Here is a 10902-nt window from a genome sequence, read left to right on the forward strand (position 1 = left end):
TTTCATGATGTCGAGCTATCATTACAATAAAAGTGACATGATATAAAAATACATGTACTTTATTTCCAATGGAGAATATCTCATGAGCCCTCCAGGATATTAAATGGCATACCAAATCTTGCTGAACTAAGCACTGCCCTGACTTCTTTGGAAAAACCTGTTTTCTTCTGGAATCTTATACATTCATTCCAACTATGGATTCAACCCCATTGATATTTTAAATATCTCCTGTGACATCATAGGTATAGTTTTTCCTACAGCTATTAACAAAAAAACCAGAACCATCAAACACAAAGAATTTTCTCCCTAAGTTGTCAGTTCTCTCTCAGCTTGAGGCCTCTGCCTCAAATCACACTCTATCTACAGGTGGTTATTTCCAGTTCTCAGACACATAATGCAAATAATATTATAGGGACAAGATTCTACTTGCTGTTTGGGTTTGTGGTTTGTTTTCTTGTTCCCTTAGGACATATCCAATCTATACTCTGGCTCTCTTCCTTCCTTCTAGCCGCAAATTTATGCTCTGATACAAGAGGTGGTTTGAGATGAGTGGACACCCCTGGAGACTGAAAGCTTTCACATCTCCCAAGGCTCTACTGCACCTTCTTGCCTGGAGCTCCTGGCAGTGAGTCTGATGTACACAACCACCATTGGAGGGAGAGGGAATCACAATGTCAGTAAGAGAAAAGCCAGCTGGCTGGCTGGCTGTGGAGTCATGGACATTGGACCTCAGCAGAAAAACTGTCCTGCTGTTAGAACAATGAAATTTAAGGGGAAATGTTCTCTTCACATCATGCAAAATTTAACTCTTAAATGTATTGATAGCTCTTGAGAGTCATCTGTCTTGAAGACATTCTGGATAGTCATTGAATAGAAGAAAGACACAAGACATAGTGTGACCTGTTCACATTTCACTTTTAAGTGTTGGATTTCCTTACTTTACAGATTCACTTCTGCTGTTTGTATTATTCAAATAGATGTGACTGACTGCTTTGACAGGCCTACTGTGGGAACATGTTATTGCAGATTTCCTTCACTGGTTTACATTAGAACCCTTCATGTTCTACAATGAAAGGTTTGAGGGCTACAATTCTACACCAACAGCTTCCTTAAACAAAACAGAAAACCAAGTGAAGTAGGAGAGAAAGTAATTTCCCACAGTTGTGCTCAAGGTATGGACTGCACCTCAGATCCTTCCAGCCTCATCTGACCTTGTCAGACCACTTGCATTTTCCCACAGGAAAACAGATTGAGCAGAAAGCTAAAGATCTAATGTTTTACAGGAATATAATTGAGAAAGAAAACAACACCTGCTGGAATCAATGGGAGCTTCTCCAACCACTTCAGTGAGCTCTGGGAAGGTTTAGGCCAAGAAGACAAAGAGTAGAAACTGAGGCATAGAAAGTTCTATCCAAATAAGAGGAAGACAGAATAAGGAAGAACTTCTTTACTGTGCAGGTGGCCATACACTGGTTGCCCAGAGAGGTTGTGGAGTCTCGTTCACTAGAGATATTCAAGGACTGTCTGGATGAAATCCTCTGCCATGTGCTCTAGGGTAACCCTGCTTACACAGGGAAGTTGGACCAGATGACCCACTGTGGTCTCTTCCAACCTGACCCGTTCTGTAGTTCTGTTAACTCAAAGTGAAAGATCTGCTGTATTCCCTCTGGCACCAGGAAAGAAACACACAATCTGCTGCTTCCTAAACCCTCATTTTCTGCACTACATGGGCTTACTATGTTTACGCTTTTGCTGTCTCAGAAATGTCAAGCTCATCAAGAATTTGTAAAGCCTCATCACCTGGATGTGTGATTAAATGGGAAACTCAGCTCACCCAGCTTCTAGACAGCACAACAGCAGGCACAAAACACAACTCAAAAGCCAGCCAGCCTCACACTACTAATATTGATATCTACATTGGTTGGACTTGATGATATGAAAGGTCTTTTCCAACCTAGTAGATTCTGTAATTCCGTGATTGAAACTTAAAGCCTCTACACTGACATTTGAATCCTGTCATTAAACACATGTTAGTATCTGTGTGAGGATCTGAAGGGCACCACTGGGCCTGTCTGATGTTGCCTGGACACTCAGGGCTCCTGCTGCCTGCCCATGAGTGCTGATGGTGTTGTTCCTGTCAGGACCCAGCCCTACAGCCCTTGAGGGCACTCAGCTCCCACCATGCCCAGACAATCTGCACAGGTAAGCAGGATGACTGTCTCTACCAGTCTGGCATTTGTGACACCTGAATTCTGTGCTGATCCAGCTCCTGAGCAGCCTGTGACATGCCCCTGCATGGAGGAAAATGGAGGAAAACAGTCTGGCTGCCTAGTCTCCTCTCCAAAATGTTCCAAGTTTTCTGTCAGGAAAAATCAGGCATTAATTATTACCAGCTCTCTCTTCTGGAGCAGACGGAACAAACTGCTCTTATCTTGCAACTGTGAGTCACCCCTTTGGATGGTGGCACAGGGAAGACAGGGGTGATGATGTAATTCCTAACTCTTTCAGGTTCCCCATCTGTCAAGGAGGAAATGCAGACTGTACTGCCAGGCAAAGCTTACAGACAATTTGTTCAGGAAGATATCACAAGGGCAATGGGCACAGATCTGGGGCTGAGCAGCCAAAAAAGTAGAAGACAGATGAGCATTGGGAGAGCAGACAGGCCTAGAGCTCTCCCATGCAGTACTGGGGATACAGGAGTAATCTCTGCCTGCTTAGGGTAAGGCATTCAAATATCATCCCAACTCTCCTTTCTCCCCAGTTTTTTGGTGGTGGAAAGAACATAAATAAATCAAGGGCACATTCTTCCATGAAAATCCTTTCTAGAGCATCTTGTCTTCCAGACACAGAGAAGAAGAAACGTAATTGTAAAAAGATGAGCCTTTACTATTTTCATAAGCTGTGTTTAAAGGCCCAAGTCCCTGGAACATCCCACTCCTGTTACTGGCAGCTAAAGGCCAGTATCTGTCAAGTACATCATGCTGTTCCCAGAATGTTTTTCTAGATATGCAGTTTTGTAGACCTTTGTGATGAGAAGTCTGTCCAAGGAATTCAGGGATTTCTTGGAAGTTCTTGCCATTCCCGCTCCAGTGCCCTAACTAACGTCTTTGACTAGGAATATGATCGTGAAATCAGAAGAAGAACAAAAGAAATCCCTCTTCCCAGCAACTTGGATTTCTCTTCCAAAATAATAAATCTGTATTTGCAATAGAACCCTCAGAGTTTACACATTCAATATATAACTGAAGTAAATAATCATTTGAACTTCTAAAAGTAATTTATTTAAATAGTCCATCTATTTAAAGAGTCCATCTGTTATTTAAATTATCTAAAACCATTTGTTATTAAAAAAAATTTAATATATGTGACTTTAATTTTTGTTTGGGATTTAATCAACCCCCCCAACCTTGCCAAGAGTATTTTAAATAAAACTTCTTTTTGTAAACAGAGGTTTTAATGAAGTATTACTAGCTGCCCATATAATTCTCTTAATAATCAGAGACAGGGTTCTGTGTCACCACTTCAGAAAAGCTAGACAAAAATTGGTCTAAATTACTCTTCAAAGCAGCCCTGAAATATCTTCAGAATCTGCTAAGCATGTCTGAGTTCATTTCAGGAAGATGCCAAGGTAATCTATGTAGTGAAAAGAATAATGTAGTAAAATCTATGTAGTGAAAAGAATTTCACAGATCAAAATACAAGATGGAGAAAAAAAAGTCCCTGAATGCTGTGTTTGTCCTGAACCGTGACCCTCAACACCACTAATCAGAATAATAGGCCATTCATTGGAAACCCTTTTCCCTCACCCCCATTTCAGGGCCAGACATGGGAAGCAGACAGTCCTCCTCTGGGAGACACCACGGGCTGTAGGTGACACAACAGTACCTAATTTTATACTTCTGCCTTGTTTCCCAGGCAAATGTCCCAGAGCTTCGCGGACTAGGTAGTCAGCTCTTTTCACACCTTGTCACCAGGCCATGCTCTGAAGTGCTTTTTGCTGCTGTATTTCATGTGGGGATCTCCAGTCCTATCACTTCTGTCCAGACTTAGGAATATATCCTAAGTCTGGTTCCTGTACAGCTTGCTGTATCCTGCCAACCTGTTCTCTGGTGCTGGCACTTCCACTTATCTTTCTTTCTACCTGACTCTGCTCACATTGAAAGAGACTCTCAGATCCAAACACTGTCACACATCCATGAGATCAAGTGGTAGATCTCCATTCAAGACTTGGAAGATATTTTACTATGGTAGACCGTGCTTCTAACCTTTCCCAAACTTTGTAAATGCTGGTATCAGCAGTTTTATTCTCATTCTTATCCCCTTGTATTGCTCTAGCTTTTATTACAACAGGCTTGAGGAATCCAAGTGACTCCCCTCTCTATTTATATATTGGGAAAAATCATGGCAATATATTTTATGGGATCAGTTAGCCAAAGAAGGTTGTGTGAACCTCTCAATACATGGGTCACAACTAGCTCTGTAGGAGTTTTCTGCATACTTCTAGAGGGTTTAAACTGTTATTTCTGATTGTTGCTGCCCTTCTGCAACTATTGCATTTCCCCAGCCATATCGAACTGTAGAGTTGTCTGTTGCATAGCAAGTCAGCCTCTCAGTGGAGTTCCAAAACTGGGAGGTCTAGGGACATTTTAGGGTAGTAGGTACACAGTTCTACCAAAAGGCCATGCTTCAGTATGCTACCTGCTGGGACACCATTACCAGCAGGTAATGGTGGTAAAATATATTGCAAAATATATTGTACAGTGTACAGGGCATAGTGGCAATGCTTTACCATAAAATGCCAATCTTCAGACATTTTAGGTGTCTTTAAGTCACTCATATGGGCCCAGGAGACCTGATAAACAGCAACAATCATCTTCCTAGATCTTTGAGGACACATGTCCCTGTAAAGCACCACTAGATACCTGTTTTGAAGGGACAGAACCCTATACACACAGACTCAAAGCCATGTTTCTTCAATAAGATGTGATTCAAGTCCCAGTCTTGACTGCTAGAATCAAAATTAGCCAAGAATGCTCAACTGTGGTTATTCCTCATCCACCCCATCTAGACAAAATGAAATTCTGTATTGTCTAGTTGATATTATTAATCCATGAGAACCCGCATGTAAGCCCCTCTTGAACAAACCTTCCTCGTATCCCTGCTGTCTATTTGCACCCACTTTGGTGTGGAAGTGGCTGCACTAGCTCCCAGTTCCTGAATATTCTCTGCTGATCCACCAAGCCTTCTTGGTGCTTGGCTATTCAAGCTCTATTCAAATACCATCATACTTTATGCCACTTGACTTGCCTCATTTTTTTTTTTCTGACCTATATTCAGTCTGTTTTTCATCCCCTTTATTTTCTTCATTGTCAAGTTAAGTGTGCCTTTGGCTACACTGGTTACAGGCGTCTCACATAATCCCTGTATTTTCCATTCTGCATATCTCATGCACCTTTGTTCAGAAAGGCTGTGCTAGAAACAACTGAACAATTCCACTATCTCTGTGTCCTGTTCTGTACAGTAGCAAAAGGCAGGTGACTGTTTAGAAGAACAGATCAGGCCCTATAGCTTACTGCCCTTCAGTAGTTCCCCAGTTTCCAACAGTTCATAGACCAGACAAATCATAAACTACTGCCAATGACTACTTAATAACTCGCTAAAAATTTGTCTTTCTTGATCTGCCCAATATCCTCTTTGAAACCACATACATTTCCTGCATTCTTGACATCCTGCACAACAGATGTCCACACCCAACTGCAAACTAAATGGACAACCATCTGCTTCATTTGTTTTAGAACTGCTAGAAATACTTTCATATCATTACCCTGGATTCTGCACTAGAAAAGACAGTGAGCAGTCAACTCCTGTTCATCTTCTGTAGGCAACCATTTATTGCTTTCCCCTAGTTTCATCTAATATTTCAACAAAATTATAGTACAGTTTTCATTTAGTGTGGGTCATCATAATTTCTGTGATTTTACTATTTTTCTCCCACTTCTTGTCACTATGTATGAAGTACACTTGAAGCAGAATGCATAGAATCAGAGCAAAAATGTAAAGTTAATACCATGGAACAGTTGTCAATAACCTAAACTATGCTAACGCACAGATATGATCTTCAGCATTAAATGCTGCATATGCAAAGAGAAGCAGAAAATATTAGAATTTTTCTTTCTGCACAGCTGTTCCAGGCTGTGGGTGGACAGTCTGAATTCTGATTTCTGACTCTCTGAAATCCTACTCCCCTGTGACCAATGTTATCTATAGATAGTAACAAAACTGAGGCCAGACCTTATCTACTGCTGGAAAGGGGCATGCCTGCAGCATGGTGTGCCTGAATCCCTAAGTTTCTTGTGAAGAACTAGCAAAGATTAATGGGTTTCTGCCTACCACATAACAGACAACACTAGTGAAACAAAGAAAATGAAAGTTGTTGAGAAATTTTCTGAAGTAGGCAGAGGGCATCAGGCTTTGAAACCAAAGCACCTTCAGTTCCCCAACAATTTACCTCAAAAGGACTTGTGCGGGGACTGCTGGGCTCCAGGACGGTTTGGATGGGTGGTGATGAAGGATCTCTGAAGCCAGGTCTCTAGAACATGTGGTTTATTATAAAGGGTGAAGGGCCCTGCTTGGAGTTGCTAGCCGCAACTCGTGGCAGGCCCAGGGAGAGAGAGAGAGAGAGAGAGGGTTCCAGGTGAGCGTCCCAAGAGGAAGGTCCAAGAGAGAGCATCCGGTCCCTCAGCCACACCTTATCAGGGGGCTTCAAGGTGGCTGGGATAGGACTTGGGCCAATGGGGTTACAGATACCTGATACTTCAGGGGAGGGTTACAGGTGTGGGATGAACCATACACTGGGGGGTGAGAGAGAACATTCCATTTGACCTTTGGATCTATCAGAAGGGGGGATTGCTTTCAGATTGGCTGTATTATTGTTTTCGAGATGCTCAGTAATTAAGGTTTGGTATTTCAAATCTTGTTATCATCTCAATATCTGTATTTTCTGACTCTTTTGCCAGGCCATCATATTTATAGGGCTTTCCTATTTCATCTTCCCCAACAGATTTGTTTAACATGGGACAGCCAGAATACTTGAACTACTTTCCCATGTTCTTTTCCCTACATATGCACTGGGTTTCATAAGAAAAGTGAGACTGTGGTGATCACCCTCTAAATTTTTGAACTCATGTATAGGATTTAAGTTCCGGCTCACACCAAGATACAAGACTAGTAATTTTAATATACCGCTTAGGAGGTTACTTAAATGACATTTCCATTGAAAAGACACTCTTACATCCTCATTACAACTTTGTTCCTCAAGTTATTAATAGTTACCAAAGAGGCGGAGCATGTAGTTATGGAAAACTTTTCAAAGCTGAGGAAATAATGTCACTTTTATTCAGTAATAAAATTAACAGAATTATAAAATTAGACTTTTGCATTATTCAGTTTATTCCTAATATAACTTGGTCATTTTTAGCTACCTGTAAAAAGAGAGGGCTGCATCTTAACTGGAAAGTTTTCCCTTTCTGTTTTCCTCTTTGTGTATTTGCAGTGTATGCAAATGTGCCCTACTAAACAGAGATTAAACCTACTTTTTGTCATGGCAAAATACAAAAGTATGAAATTAGTACTTGCTTTAGATTTTATGTCACACTAGAAAATTCCCTTCTCAGAGCCATAAGGAAAAGAATGAGAAGAAAACAATTCTTCAATGAGCAAATTGAGAAACTCAATTGGAGATATAAATCTGGCCAGGCCTTCCGAGAACAGAAATATTTATTATTAAGTGGGAAAAGCAGCACAAGAAATGATACCCAGAGAAAGGAGCTTGGAGAGGGGGAAGAAAGCCCAGGGAACAGTATATGTAATCCCAAACAAGCACTGACTGCTCAGAATAATGCTCAGCAGCTCAAGAGGTGTTTCCCAGTTTTTTCAGGAGTGATGGTGGAAGTTATTTCAGGAGTGATGGTGGAAGAAGACCTGCATAAGCCATATGTTTTTATCACTGTAGTAGTTTGTCACTCAGCACTTAAGGTCTTCTACTCTTCTTGAGGCCACCAAATACAGAAATTTATCTGACTCCTTTTGTCTCTCAGATTTGGAGAAACAGGTTCATATATATATAGAAAAAAATTGCTTGCCTGATGCAGTCTTGCAAAACCAGAGGAGATTTGAGTTAGCGTGTATATTGAGGAAGCCACATGACCCTAGCAGCTGGGATTTGGTGTGAAGCTGTCAAAGTGCTCACAAACCCTGGCATCTTTACAGACTGAATAACCAAATTATGGTCAACACACTTTTTCACTGTTCCTCACAGGACCAAGCAATTACTCCTCCTTTAAAGAAGGGAATTGTCTAAAGTGTATAGATCCCAAGCAGTTTCCACACTGACAGAAGCTTGTGTTAAGAGATAGAAATTGAGCCATCCTTTCTTCCCTATTGCAATTTCTTAATCTTTTCAGAAAAATTCAACCCACTAAAAGAGACACCTAGGGTACACTTATGTAGCAGATGTCCTGATTCCTCAAGCAGACAAGGATTCACCTAGCTGTCTATCTCAAATTATTTCAGCCATGGCAAATCCAAAATATAAAGTTTCTACAGGTTTCTTGAAAATTAGTCATTTTTTAGGGAGTTGAAAATTAGACCTCCCATTGCTGTAAAACCAGAGGCATAATTCTAGGAATTTTTTGTTCTGTGAGTCAGCCCATCAGCCTGTGTTGGTTTGCCAGCCAGCCAGGACAACAGGAGCTTCCACTACCCCTGCTGGACCGAAAAGATCATTCTTGCTCTCAGTAAAAACAATAAATCACACTGGCATAGAAGGTTAGATGTCTCTCACGTTAAAGACCTAGAAGGGAAGGAAAGATGTGCAGCTAATTAGAAAATGACAATCACGAACCTGAGTGCACTAATAGGTTCTGCAAGCTCTTGCTATCGAATGGTTTGTCTGCCTGTGTGAAAAACCAGCTCTGCCATGGTACGGGGTTTTTACTTGGGCCTGCTGAGTAGAAGCTGGATGAAAAGGGCTGTGACAAGCCTCATGTGGTATTTCCAGCTCCACAGCCTTCACCTCTCAGTTTGGAAGCTACATTGATCCTTGCCTAAGCTGCTTGGCAGGTGTGCTTGTGCCCTGACCATTTATCTGGCTGGCCCTGACCATGTGTCTGGCTAGACTTGAGACCTACCTAGTCACTGTAGTGAATTTGTCTGCCCATCAATGGATTCTTGTTGGACTCTAGCTACCGCTCTCCTTCTTCAGGTGCTCCCTGTCAGGGAGATCCCTGCCTGTGCTGTGCTCGCCCTTATCTCCTGGATTTCCTTCCATTGTGAAACCATACCCCTCTTGCTGCTCTTTCAACAACAAAAGAGCAAGAGGCATCATGAAAATTTCCCCTTTTCACCTCATTTATAATTTCATTTCAGTAATAAAAATAAAGGTCTTTTGAAAGGTGGAGATGTGTCTCATATCCTCCTCATATCAGTCTCTCTGGTTTTCTCTGAAGCATACTAGTGTTTTTGTGTTTACACAGCAGAAAATTTATTCATTTGAAAAAAACGTTAATGTCCTTAGAAATACAAAATAAAATAGGGAAAACAACATTGCTTTCATGATGTTTACAGCTGAAATCACAAGTTGGGTGTAAGTGGGGTTCATTGCTTAAGGATTCAGTAAGTCCAAAAAGTTGGCACATATTTAAAGGAAGAATAGTTAGGTATTTGCCTGAGACTAAATGGGAAAATCTCCATCATGTCCATGGACGTTTCTGACCAAAAAATAGCAGGAAGATGGGAGTTCTCAAGGAAAAAAATCAGATATTTGCTCAGCTTTGCTCAGCTTTGTACATGATTACAGACAGGCTGCTCAGCTAGAGGGGGCTTTCATCTGAGGTAGCAGTGATAACACCTATGTTCCTATATTATTATTCTTAGATTTGCAACTGAGAAATTGAATTGGTCTGCAGAGAGAAGACACATCTGGTAAAACTAAATCAATTATAGTTGAAAGAAGAACAAAACAAAACAATTTTTTGTGCTAAATCGGTATTGCAGTGGAAAAATTCTGATCAGTTTTAACAGCTTGAAGACACGTCAGCAGACATCAACCACAGCTTAGCAACTGTGATCAAAATGCTTGTCTTTCAGCTTCCCCTGAAGGATAAAAAAGTATGTAAATAAGACCAAGTTATTAGTCATGGCTAAATTACATAAACTGTTATTAGACTACCCCTTGTCCCTTCTAGGAAGAGAGTAATTTCTGTTAAACTAAAAAAACTGTAAAAGTAGTAGGAGCACAATGGAAGGCAGAATATCACTCTGTCACCACTTCTCCTCGTCACTGGCAAACTGAATTGGCCAATGCTGTCCTGATATAAGCCTTAGGCTCCTATATCACTGCTCCCTGCTAATCTAATAAACACCTGCAATTAAACATAATATGAAGATCCAAAAGAATAATAATTTAGCCTTCAACTGTCATGAAATGTCTCTTTTTCACAACTGACTTTAATTTCTAATGTATCCCACTAACCATAGCTCATAGAAAAGCATAGTGGTCACATAATTATTTGTGGTATTCCCATGTGGTTATTCATAAACCTCCTTAGCAGCAGGTGGAGCATTATGGCAGATCACCCACTAGGAATTCCTGAGGGGGTGATGATCCTGGACAAGGTACCAGCTCCTAGCTGAGGGACTGAAACTAGCAGACAGTTTGCAGAGCATTCGCTAAAGTCTCCCAGCAGCAGGTGTTGCTCCTCAACACTGAGTGCAGCTCTGTTCTGCTAAGCAATATTTCTCTTTCTGGCCCTGCTGCGAGGTCACTTGAAAGTCAAGCTGGGAAATAGATCCATGGTGGCACCTCCTGCTCTGCCTTGTCCCTGTCCCCAAGATCTACTCCTC

This window comes from Vidua chalybeata, chromosome Z, assembly GCF_026979565.1.
Source record: "Vidua chalybeata isolate OUT-0048 chromosome Z, bVidCha1 merged haplotype, whole genome shotgun sequence".
In the NCBI taxonomy this organism is placed as follows: Eukaryota; Metazoa; Chordata; class Aves; order Passeriformes; family Viduidae; genus Vidua; species Vidua chalybeata.